The sequence below is a fragment of the Dermacentor albipictus genome, chromosome 2 (assembly GCF_038994185.2).
Source record: "Dermacentor albipictus isolate Rhodes 1998 colony chromosome 2, USDA_Dalb.pri_finalv2, whole genome shotgun sequence".
In the NCBI taxonomy this organism is placed as follows: Eukaryota; Metazoa; Arthropoda; class Arachnida; order Ixodida; family Ixodidae; genus Dermacentor; species Dermacentor albipictus.
The window spans coordinates 170,314,777-170,328,267 of record NC_091822.1 but is presented as its reverse complement, the minus strand read 5'-3'; the positions used below and the strand labels follow the sequence as shown (position 1 = coordinate 170,328,267).

The 13,491-nt window shown below is 48.4% G+C and overlaps 1 protein-coding gene across 3 annotated transcripts in view; it reads left to right on the top strand.

Annotated features, from left to right (window-relative positions):
• Nucleotides 1–13,491, top strand: part of sog (short gastrulation) — a 309,402-nt gene that overhangs the window by 155,365 nt on the left and 140,546 nt on the right. The gene's annotated exons all lie outside the window — the stretch shown is intronic.

Below are 13,491 nucleotides of genomic sequence, written 5' to 3'. Positions count from 1 at the left end.
TATCAGTTCTCATCGAAATGCATCTACGAAAGATGCTCGTCTGATCATTTCTGTGTTCGGGCGCTCCGCTCTGGCCTGCTTAAGCAACTACTGTAGCGCAAACACGGGTTATGCAAGTACGTGCGTATCTTGTGGCTGTTAGCATATCGCCAATGAAGTTTAAAAATTACATACCACACACGAAAAGGGATGCTTTCGTCGAAACATTGTGTACTCACAAAATTCGGTATTGCAGTTAAAACGTTATCGACCCGAGCGGTCCCAGACCATTGCTCATGGAGCCAAACATACAGTGACCGCTAACATACGTTATGCCGATAAGCGGGCGGACTTGCTCTGGCTAGGCAGCAAATTTATTTGGCATATCTAATTTGGCTTACAAAGAGCATTAATGCAAAAATTTGCAGACAATCATTTTTAAGATTCCTTCATATCCTTTAACATACCAACACCGTGCGCAATGCAAGTATACCCGAAACTATACCTTCGCCTATCAGTATGGTCAGCAAAGGGAATCGTTCGCTAAAAGCGCATGCAACTAAGGCGTAACACTTAGGGAGCCTATACAGGAATATCTTGGCTCCCTAGTAATAATATTGACATGCATACTCCTTTATTTTTGTCCGTTGACAGCATTCACCGTCGAACAAATGTTAAAGGTTATCGCTCAGCGCAAGACGCGCCTTTCTGTGCCGGAAGCTTCTCAGATGTTATCGATGATTGCATCTGTAGCATATGTTGTCGCCGAGCCTCGTCTAATAAAAACCTGTGCTCGGTGGGAATACTGGTGTACATTCTAGAAGCTACGTGAGCACCAACAATTACGCCGGAAGGTTCATTGAGTCATGTGTATATAGCCGATGCGTCTGATTGACAGGTCAGATTTCGACGGTCGTCGACTGTCCTCACCACTATCGTTGTGACTCAAGTGTCATATGTAATGTGAGCATAGACACGCCCAATAAAAACGCAATGCCCTTCCACTCTCTGAAGAAGGATGACCAGCGAAGCTGTGTATGTGGGCCCCTTAATGGCGAACTACACCTCCGCCGCGGGTAGGCCCGGCGTCGCACTATCTTTGGGATCGCCGCACGTATGGGCAGTGCTTCGTTGGGGAGTATGGGGAGTGCTTTCGTTACCGCGACAAAATCGTCGTTTTTTATAGGTCTCGGAAAAAAATGATTTACCACCATAAATAATATTCCAGTACACATCGTATGCAGTATGTGCGAGCTAGTTGCCTACAAATGCATTCCGATCCTACGGCTTTTTTTTCATCAGTATCTAACGAAAACACACACCTACAACACCCGGCACGTATGTTACAATAAGGAAAAAATACGTACGAACTACGGCACCCAGAAACTTAGCGACAGAATTTCCAGTTTTTTAAACGATCCCCGTCCTGCTGTAAACATTATCCAGGAACGTAAATCATTCAAAGCTTTCAAAGATTACATCACTATGTATCTATTGTCACTGCAGGCATGACCACTCCTTTTGGCTTGTTTTTTCTGTTGTTTCTTGCACCATTTTTCCCAATTGTACATCAATGTTCAATATGAAATAACTCCCGTTTCAATGTTACCAACCACCCTGTATTTCCATCTCGTTTAGTGTTTACTTTTGGCGCTGACTGTCTTGTGCTCTTGAATGGGAGCAAGAAGGGCGCAGACTCCTTGTCAGTCATCCACTTGCCTTTTGGTCTGCGCCCTAGGCAACTGTACCATACGTTGTCTGAATAAACTCTTTGACTTTGACTTTGAAAGTGTGCGAGCGTGAGCCGACGGTGGCGGCTCAATCTCGTGCGCGTAAGGAGGGAAAGCGGGGAGGATGCGCGCCGTCTGCCGTCGCGTACAAGGCACCGAAAGGAGGGGAGGGAGGGGGGGGGGCTCTACTCCTGCGGCTGCTGCGCATGGCGCTGGCGCGCCGGCCCTATTAGGCCCTATCTTGAAAGCGATCTGCGATGGGTACAGAGTCTAGCAGCGCCGGGGGCTTATTGCTTCATGTGCGCTGTGTTCTCGTCGCTTAGTTCACGTCAAAGCGAACGTCATCACGAAGGTCAGTCCGCTCGCTCCTGCTGCCGCCCTTATTCACGCCAGCCTTTTGACACCGAGTGTCCAGGGTCATCGAGTGATTTATGGTTACCTGTGAGCGCGTCACACCATGCTTGTTACTTCGTTGTAAGCGAATGTCTACAAGTTTATAGGACCAATGAAACTACTACCCTTACTTGTATAGCTGTCTACTAATTTGCTGTCGCAGTTGATGCTTCGTCTTTCGGGCGAAGACTTCTTTTCGCACATGGCGTACTCCTCCAGTTCGGTTTTCTTGTCTTCATGTTCTTCAGTTGAGGGCACGTCAAAGTAAAACAAATAAGCAAAATGAAAGCAAAGAGGAAGGTAGGAAACTTTTGCTACTCGCGCCTTAGTTTATGTGGTATCGAGTTGCCGGAAATTTCTGCAGACGTGAAATCAACAGACGATAGCTCTGTGCTGTGTCTGAGACGGTAGATGCTACAGTCCATGATTATTATTATTATTAGTATTTTTATTACTTCTTGAGTCACGTCGTTGCCGCGGCCTGACGTTTTTTTTCGTTCTGCGTAATACTATGCAGTTTGACACACTTTCTTTTTCTCTTTGCGTCCACTTTACAGGGAAGTGAATAGTGGGCGTCATTCATATAGGCGTCACTGCAACATGCACAACAGTGGGTAAAATCATGCATAACATGAAAACGTGTCCTACATCGCGTTGTGCTCCACTTTGAAATTGTCTGGGAACAACAGCGTTCTTCACAAACATACGAACGAATGCTTCGCCTAAGCGAATTCCGACAATGCGTGGGATCCGCACAACTTCTTTATTTTTTTCAAATTAGAAACCTCCTTCGGAGCAGGAAATAAAAACATGCGTGTTATTATTATTATTATTATTATTATTATTATTTTGCGTGGCGACGAGTCCTTCACAACGGAGTTCATTCAGATCAAGTACAGGTCGTCCAGAAGGCCCATGATACGGCGGTGAGGTTAGACCTTACTGTCCCGAGTTGAAAGCCGCCTGCGTATACCTGAGGTTGATCTTCAGCACGTGAATGAAGTTCATCGTACCACCACCATACAAGCAAGAATGAACTGCGACTTTAGCTTCAACGTACCTGAACGAACGCGCACTTAAACCAAGCTTGCACCACAAATCTACCGCTGGCGGCAACGGCCATTTCCTCGTCCCCGTCCGTACACGGTCGCGGTTGCGTGCGACATCGCCGACGTAACCTGGCGCTTGCAGCAGCGGCGAGAAGGCACGCGGCGGCGTCGGCGTCGTCGGCCCAGTGCGTCAGTCAGGCCGACGCCAGCCGACGCCGGGCTCCGGGGTGCGGCGCGCCGTCGACGCCGAAATAGAACGACGCCTCGTCGAGCGCTGTAGGGGCCGCGCAAAAATAACGCCGTCGCCGCGCTGGCGACCGCCGTCTCGAACCGCGCGGCGGGATTGCGACGCGAGAGCGTGCGTTGACGCCGGCGTTCGTCGATCGCGTCGCTCCCGGAACTCAAAACAAGCAGTTGAAGTAAAGTGGAGGTGTTTCGGCAGCGTCTGAAAGCAAATCGCAACCTGTAAAAGGAGGCGAAAACGCCTTTGCAGCTTTTGTAGCGCGCTCCTTCGGAACACAAATCTCAAGAAGGCTTCATGTGTCGGGCACGTTGGTAAGACGTCATTAGGGTTTCCGAGAATGAGCGAGAGAAATGGGGTGGCAGGAGCAGGGAGGTTAACCGGAAGAGCTTCTTGTTTTCTGGCCTGCAGTGGAAAAACGGCAAAAAAGTAAAAAGGTAAGACGGAAAGAATAGCGCATAGGTAAAACGAAGGCGCGAAAAAAATGTAGAGCAAGATAGGGTGGAGGGGGGGGGGGGGGGTTCGCGTTTCTCGGCTGTCTTCCCCATCAAGGGCAACATCAAGGAAGACAATGCCGGACAACTTCGAGACTGTACACTGTCCACTGTTTGCAAGCGCGTGAAGAATGTTGCTCGTTGACCGTGTAGCGTTGTACCGCTGAGCACGATGTCGCGATTTCTACTCCCAGTGGGTCCGACCATATCTTCATGGGGACGAAATGCAAAGAAATTCGGCAGTGACGCTTAAGACTGCTTATGTGTGGGAATACGAATACAGTATAGTCTCTTTGGTGAAACCTATTTTTTTCCGAACATCTCTCTCTCTCTTTCTCTCGCTTCTTTATATTCCCTTTCTCCCCTTTCCCAGCGCAGGGTAGCCAACCGGACTCTCGCCTGGTTAACATCCCTGTCTTCCTTGACTCTCTCTCTCTCTCTGTCTATCTCCCCACGCGTTCCTTGCTTTAGCGAGTTCTCGCGTGCTTTGTAACAGCCTTAGGGAAGGCTAAATCGAAATGCGCCAAACGTCTCGCGCGCTTGCTTTTCTACGAGGTCTTCGTAACTCGAAGGACCGCTCCGAGGTGGTCAGTGGGGAACCAGCGCTGGCTAGGAGGCGCTACGACAGTGTTAGTGTGCAACTAAAATATGCTGACACCGTCCAGTAGGGAGTCTACGAAGATAGCACTACATATTTAACGATAACAGACGCGCGGCTGTGTCAACGTTTGCTTAGCCCGATGCGCCCAGCCATGCCGCGAGAAGGAGAGAAGGGTGCAGCGGAACCATCAGGCGGAAAGCGGAGGAGGGTATGGAGAAAGCGTGAGAAGGAAAGAAAGCGTAGTGCGGCGACGATGGCTACGAGATGGCGCGAGAGTAGTGCGTGTCGTCTGGAAGATCTGTCCACGGCGGCTGCTGTGAATCGCGGCCACGCGTCATCCACGGCTGGCTCTCACGATCTCCAGATTAGCGAGGCAGTCGCGCCGCACTTCGCTCCATTTGCAATGTGCCGCACGAGACAGATTGTCCGCGCCAGCCAATTTATCACGAAATAAAAGCACGTATAGAGCGGCGCTCAAATTTCACACGAGGCAGTATCCTAATCGTTGGCGAATTTTTTTCGTCTTGACAGCTTCCTCGTAGAGACGTTGTGCTGGACTGCTCTGCCTACGCAGTTGACCCGCATTTTTCTTCCGATGAATACCTATAAAGTGGGATAACTAAATAAAAGAAACAAATCAGCGCTTTGTACGACCTAACGCAAAAATGGAAACGAATAGGTTCGATGGTGGTTGTGGGATAGCGGGTATGGTGTGGTATGGTAAAACTTTAATGAAGTCCTGCAGGTCGTGAGTCTTCACGAACCGGGTCGCTCCCACGTGGGAACCGGAAGGCCGAGCCTCTCGGCCGCATCGTGAGCCTGCTGGACAGCCTAGAGTTTGTCAGCCAGAAGAGGGCTGCGGAGAACCGCTGCCCATCTGGCCGAGCTGCTAGCGATGATAGAGCGTGACCGGGCACACCGCCAGAGCATGTAGTCTAACGTGGCTATTTCTCCACAATCGTGGCAGGTAGCATTGGTGGCTGATTTTATTTTACTTTGTATTAGTGATAGATGGTACACGTTTTTTCAAGAGTAGAGGGAGAGAGACAGAAGAAAGCGGGAAGGCAAGGAGGTTGAGCAGCGGAGAAGATCCGTTTTGTTACCTACGCTGGGGAGAGAGGGAAGGGTGAGGTAAAGTGATAGGAAAGTAGAGAAAAAGAAAGAAAGGGAGCACAGATACACAATCACAGTTGGTCACCGTCACCGCATACTATCACCGCACAGCACAGTAGCACTTGTAGCGCTACAAACATCAGTTCAGGCTACAGGGCTTGTCCAAGTCTGTTGTCCTTCAAAAAGTGCAACAGTGCCCTAGTCGCCATCCGCTGCAGTGGCTTGGGATGCCGTCATTCTGAAATGATTTCCTCGGTTGAAGGTATTTGATCGAAGTATGCTATCGCGATTGCGGGCGATCGTCTCTCTAAATTGCAGAGAGCACAATCACAGAGAAAGTTTTGAACAGTATCATCGCTACCACGGTCAACGCACGTGGCGTCGTCGACCCATCGTATTCGGAATGCAAAAGGCTTCGTAAAAGCCACTGCTAGCCATATCCTACAAAGCAGCGTAGCTTCGCGTCGGCAGAGTCCAGCTGGGATGCAAAGGCAAAGCGAAGAGTCTATGTGGTGCCGCCGGTTGCTTTTAAAGCTTCGTGCGTTCCACATGGAGGACGTTTTATCCGGGGTGAGCATTCGAAGTTTTCTAGCGGCATCTATGCTTGATAACCGATTCCTCTTTACCACCTTCAAGAGCCGACCGAGCAGCGTTATCGGCGTGTTCGTTGCCTATGACGCTGCAGTGACTTGGAAACCACTGCAATGTCACGTGGTGTCATTTCTCAGTCAAGGTATGGATTAGGTCTCTAATCTAGAATACCAGTTGTTTATGTGGTCCGGGCCGCAGGGCTGACAGCAAAGAGTGCAGTGCTGCCTTCCAATCAGTGAATATTATCTGTCTTCGAGGTTGTTCTTTGCTGACGAGACGAAGTGCAGCGTGAAGAGCTGCAAATTCCGCAGCCTTCGATGTCGTTGGGTGACACGTCTTGAAACAGATGGTGGTGGCTTTCGCTGGGAAAACCACGGCTCCAGAGGAACGCTGAAGAGTTGCTGATCCGTCAGTATAAATGTGTAATCGGTCGGCGTACTTCTCGTGCAAAAGGAGCAGATTTAGTTGTTCAAGAGCAAGTGATGACAGCTCAGCTTCTTTTTTTTCTGATTCTTGGTGTGAAGTAGCGCACAGAAGGTTGGCCAAACACCATAGGGGAATCGATGGCTTAGCTGCGAGGGTGAAGCCTGATGGAAGGCAGGTGTAATAATCATAAAACGTAACACGAAGTCATGCCTGCGGCCTTTCTGACGGCAGTGTTGAAAAGTGATGGGAACAGGCTCGGGCAAAGTGCGCTGTGTGCACTCTCAGCACTTCCACCGCACAGCGTGTTTGTATTGGTTGGTCCCGGGCGATTACAATAGTCGCCATTACTGATGCTCATTTTTGCAAACCAAGACATACCCTGTGAATCCGAGCTTGAATAGTCCGTAGAGCACGAAGATTTGTCCTACAAGTGTTTTTCAGTACGGGCAAACTGCACCTAAAAAAACTCAGTGCCCTTCCACGCTGTGAAGAAGGATGACCAGAGAAGCTGTGTAATAACGAACTGCACCTCCACCGCAGGTCGGCCCGGCATTGCACAATCTTTGGTCTCGGCCCACGTATGGGGAGTGCTTAACGCCTGCTTCACTTCCGCCGCTGGTCGGGCTGGTATGGCCCACGTAAGGGGAGTTTCTTGCTTACGACGCGAAAATTTCCTTGGAGGGTAGAGGTATACAGCTTCGCTGTAAAAAGCCCAGAAAAAGAGCCTTGTATAATTCCAACATTGCATACCCTGCCATTCCTGAAGTCTTCCCAGCAAGATACTTGAGAAGCTGGGAGATTGACGTCACGCGCTGTTTCAAGTAGGTCACGTGCGGGCTTCATGACAGATCTCTACCAATGATTATGCCTAGAAATCTTTCAGTCTTCTGATACGAAAGGATCTTAAGAAAAAAAGTTTTATGTCAGCTGTAAAAACTGCATTACGCCACAAAATTTTTCGCGAGATATTAAGATCTTAAAAGAATATTGGAAAATAATCTACGTCGGTAACTTGAAGAACTGTGTACGTTGAACAACGAGGTATATTGTGACCCAGCCGCAAGTGTTGGCTGCAACAGTAGGAGTGTGTGTCACAGTTCGCTTCGTGTAACTGTGTGGCATAAACATGTCTTTCCACTTCCTTGCACCACGGCCGCTAGATAAAAAAAAAATTGGCCGACGATTACGCTTATTGGTAATGCGATCATTGAGCGTAGCTGCTGCCTTATTTCAACAACAGGCAATCGCGTACAGAACATGCACTGCCGAACGGAGGCGGTTCTGCGTTTCGGATTGGGCAGCATGCACACACCGTGATCCACTGCTATCGAGCCGGCGCTCCGGCGACGCGCCTCGTGCCAGTGGATCACCGCCGCCGAAAGGGGGGGTGGGGGGAGATTGGCAATTATTATTTAACGTTCCTTCTGAGGTGGGATGAGAAAAATAGGGCTATTGAGTAGAGGTCACACACTAATTCACTCACAGACAGGCGTCAGTGTGGCCGCACAAGGTTGAGGTGGGAAGTAGAAGTTGGGGGACGAAACGCTACTACTCTCTTTCCAGTCACCGCAGCAGCACTGCACCTGCTAAGTATAGGTATGGGGCAAGAGTGGAGGTGGGAGAAGGGCAACCAGGCTCAAGCGCTGCCAGAGGCGACATGTGCCACTGAGGAACGCGCCCCGCAAACGGGGAAACGAGAGACACGGCTGGGAGCCGTACAGCCACGCAACGTGGAGACGAAGGAGCGGAGAGCCGTGGATCACGCGCGAGGCCGCAAGGAGCGCCCGCCGCCGGCACCGCGGCAGTGCCGCGACAGCGGGAGAAATGACGGCGAGGGCGGAGAGGACGCTCGCGGTTAGTCACCGCAACGGCCCTGAACTTGTTTTCGAACAGCCGCCCTTTCCCTACGCATACTTTATACTACTGCTGACAACGTGGAGAAACATGGCGGATTTGGCCTCCCCGTGGGTTTAGATGTGTTCCTGAAGAAGGCGGTTGAACCGACCAGTGAAGGAATGAAAAAAAAAATTATTCGGCAGAATATTTAGATGCACAAGAGCGGTTGCAGACACCTTACACCCTTCGTTTCCTTGAGGATTGGCTTTGTCCTGGCGTTGAAGCTCCGTGCGGTGCGTCTTACAACCTCCAAAGCGCGCAGTGCGGCCCTATTTTGGATGTGAGGGTCCCGAGCTGGTCACCACAGCCTCCCACTTTGCAATGTTGTTGAGTCCCTCCGGAGCTGCGTCTTCGGGGAATTCATGTAATATATGTGGGATATCTGCTTTTGGATGAGAGCAAAGCTGGCACGCAGGTGAGTACGCCTGGGCACATGATTGACCATTTATTTGGTTTGGGTAGTGCCTCTATTTGGAGTTGTCTCCATGTTACCCGGTCCTGTTTCTGTATAGAGTTTTGTCTGGTGTTGGGTAACACAATCTCGAACGGGCCAAACGATACGACGCCGGCTGCGTCATTCTTGTTTTATTTTTACTTTTTAGTTTAATAATAATATTTTTACCCTCGCGCGCTTGGCAGTCGACGAAAAGCGAGCGGGGTGTATTTCGGACATGTACTGACGCTCATGATCACTGCACTTTTTAGTTCGCCACTGCATTTCCTTTTTCGTCGCTTCACGAGTTCCGGTTTTCGCGCCGGAGTTGTGATCTTTCTCGAAAAATATACGAATAACGCTGGCGACACGGAGATAGACTGCGGTAATACGTGCCAAGAGAAGGGCATATGCTTTCTGCGCGTTCCTCGTAACACGGAGCGGTTGCAGGCGCATATGTAATAAGTATGCAAATCTCGATCTCCAGATCCCATCTCGCGTTCTTCGTTTGGTGTTTCATTCCTAAAGCGAGAAGAAAATAGCAAAGAAAAAGAAGCGAGGAAGCGAGGACATTCGAGGGCCAAAGGAGAAACCATTCCTTTTCTCTCCACCCCGCGATCTTTATAACCGTCGCCTGCACGCACAAAAATGAGGGGTACATAAATACGGTTGAAAAAAAAAACTGTATATTCTCTTGGGAGAGTGAAATGACTTTTGAAGTCACGCGTTTCTGCGAGAACTTCCCACCCTTAGCTCTCCCAATTGAGCTCCTTAAAAAGAGAATGTGAAGATGAAATCACTGCGAGCGAATATTTTCCATCGTTTGAAAAAAGAAGGACGAAAAAGAAACGAAAAAGAACAAATGGAGAGAGAGCTATCTTACAAGTGAACTCTCTTCATGTTGTTGTTCGGGTCAACACGAAACCTCTCGCTCAGTTTAGGCGCTACACACGTGGTGCATATTCCGTGAAGCTCACACTTCAATGTTCTTTCTTTCTTTCTTTCTTTCTTTCTTTCTTTCTTTCTTTCTTTCTTTCTTTCTTTCTTTCTTTCTTTCTTTCTTTCGTTGTTTGTTTGTTTGTTTTCATCAATGTATGGTTCTCTCTCTTACTCTGTTTACTTCTTTGTTACGGCCACCTTTTCTTTTTCTTTTTGCGGTACATTTCGGTGAAAATGAAGCACTTTCACTGATTTCCTTTATTCATTTAATCTTCGTTGTTTTGCAATTCCTTCGTTACTTTCTCTTTCTATTGTTCACTCGTTCTTTCCTCATTCTTTCATCTTTAAATTCGTTTCTCGTTTCATCCCTGCCTTATTATATTCCGGTCGCATTTCACTGAATTATTACCCATTTTTTTTCTGCTTTACTTATCATCTTTTGCATAACTGAGCTGCGGATCAGTCACTCTTTATAAGCCGCAATTAGGGGAAGTGAAAAGATGTCACATCGTGAGGTTTGATGTCCCGATGCTGCGCAGTGGCTTAACAGAAAAGCCGTTACGGAGGGCTCCGCATTCGTTTTGACCACTTCGCTCACTTTAACGAGCTTGCGTCTATATCAAGGTACGCTAGCGTTTTCGCATTTCAACACGCTTCCAGATGCGGCCGCCGCAGTGCGGCAACCGAAGTCGCGACCTCGTGCTCAGCTACATAAAGCCATATAGTTTCGTTTACGTGGGCTCGACGTCGACTCAACGAAAGGTCGAGTCGGAACGCCGTTCGACGCAGTCAGACCTAAGCAAGTTTACACGCATCTACACCTGTCGTGTTATCAGTGTCTAAGGAGCTGGAGGTGGCGAGTTCAACTCGAAGGGGGCGGAATACAAAAAGCATTCGTGTACCGTGCACGTTAATGAACCTCAGGTGGTTGCGTAACTGCAGTAACCTTGTGAACAGGACATTTGTATCACATATCAGCAAAGAACTTGCAAGATCCTGTTGTTGCGAACGTTTATTAATGACAAGAAATGGTTTAGTGCGTGCACAGATTAGGAGCAGAAGTGTGACGCAGACGAGAAAACATCGTCTGCTTTTTCTTCTGCTCTCATCAATTGCGCTGCGCTAATGCATGGAACATGAAAACGCGTGGGCGCGCAAAGCAGACGTGGGCCTCGCGCCCAAGAACACACACGCACCCTTAATTATACCGTCCCAGGTTGCGCGTTAGTGACGCCGGAACACCGTTTCGTGTTCCATTAACTTCCGCCGTTCACTTTTGCGCTCAAAATTTCCTTCTCGTCGTTTTGGGGCGTAATTGAGGTTACTGATTTCTCGCTCGAGTGGCTGCAGCAGACGGCCGTCTGTCCCACGGGACTCCCGTGTGCCTTTTGGTCATTCGGCCCCACTTTTATTTCTTGTTGTTTTCATTCTAAATTTTTTGTAGTCGTTCCGGGGAAATGACGCAGAAAGATTTCCCAGGGTGATTACTGCGTGGGGTGATTTTAATTAGCGCACCTAATTAAGGCCGCTTTGTCTGGAACGCGTTTGCCATTAGCCGACGCTCATTGTGCGTAGACCGCGCGGCGCAGCTTTGTTTAAGACGTAACTTCGGCCACCGCACACTACGTGACGACGCCGCATGCAGTTACTGTCGTGCCATAGAGATTCCTACGAAAATTGCCAGAGGGGACACGGGCGCTAGTGGTTACGAGGGCACCAAGAACGGCGGTTCAGCCAGCATGCATGAAGGATGGGCAGAACGAGGGTGCACCCGAATTTTCTCCTCCTATTTTCGAGCGACTTTGCGACTTCGCAAACTGGGTCATTTTCAAGAAAGTCTGGCGTTATGAACGCGACGATTCGCTGTGATTATGCACGTGCACCTGCAGTGATTATGCGCATCCTTGAGAAAGTTTTTGGTAAGGAATTATGAAGGACCTTTGTAGCGAAGAGAGGGAGAGAAATAGATGAGAGAAATCAAGTTGACCGCAACGAAAACCCTGTTGGCCACCCTAAACTGCGGTGTGAGGGAGGCGGACGTAGAGCGATAAAAATGATCTATCTATCTATCTATCTATCTATCTATCTATCTATCTATCTATCTATCTATCTATCTATCTATCTATCTATCTATCTATCTATATATATATATATATATATATATATATATATATATATATATATATATATATATATATATATATATATATATATATATATATACATATATATATATATATATATATATATATATATATATATATATATATATATATATATATATATATATATATATATATATATATATAAAGAGAGAGAGAGAGAACACGCACAGAGTCATTTCACTTCACACAACAGGATGGCAAGTGGTTCTGGCGCTGATGCAGCCAGCAAGTGCCTATCCTTATGGCTCCCCGCGAATGAGCGACGAATTTTGGACGTGAAGCTGGCGCGTTTAAAGCGAACCTCTTTTAAGTTTCGCGCGAAAGATTGATTGATTGATTGATTGATTGATTGATAGATAGATAGATTGATTGATTGATTGATTGATTGATTGATTGATTGATTGATTGATTGATTGATTGATTGATTGATTGATTGATTGATTTAACGTCCCAACAGAACACCGGTGACATGGAGGCACCGTAAACTTGAGGGCTGCGCAGAGCGCAGGGTTAGGCGGTTTCGCAGCCGCTGTTAACTTCTTTGAATATGACTTTTTTTGTAGTGAGTTCTCGAATTCTTGTCTCTATTGCTTTCCTTCTTTCTTCTTCCTCTCCGCCAGTTGTTCTCCTCGGTCCGTACTCGCTCACAGTACCCAATCCTTTAAAGCAGAACACCACCAACTGCACTGCCTGCCCACGCAATAGCACTGACGCACCGTCGGTTGCGTCACACGAAAGCAATTACGTAACCGAACGGATGTGGCCGTCCTGACGAGTTCAGAAGCGGACAGAGCCAAAGTCCCCGAAGCGAAAGCCTTTCCTTCAAGCGTTGCCCCTTGGTGCGGCGGTATACGCTCCGTGCGGTCGCCCGGTGGTCCCTTCACACCGGCTTCACACCGAACCCTTTGTTGTTGGCCGCTGCCAGTGGCCCCGCGGTCGCCTGTACAGCTCCTGTCGTTCTTGCGCTTGCACTCTCACGCCGATAAATCTTTCGCCGCCTGGTGGTGGTGGTGGGTGAATTCCTAGAGGAAAAAGAGAGAGAAAAAATAAACGCTGGCGACGAGGCCGCTTATGTAGAGAGGCAATGCCCAGGGGGGGAAAGCGAGAGAGGGCAACAAAACAATTTAAACAAAAAAATGCAAGCACAGACGCCCCTTGAAAGCTGGACGGTGTCGTTGAGACACTGCGTCCTGCGAAGGTGGTCTCCACGTGACGCCGCGTGTTCATTTTTCTTTCTTTTTGCCTTTCTTTCTCTTCCTTTCCTTTTTTTTTCTTGTGTGTGTTTCGCCTGGGTTTTCACGCGACATAACGTTTAAAGGAAATTGCATGTAAGCATGGAGGTTCGTTTCATCTATACATTGTATAATGCAACAGCGAGTTGTTAAGCCCATGACCCATCGTTCAAAGTCTTCAGGTTGGGCACTTCTCTTCATTCTCACGC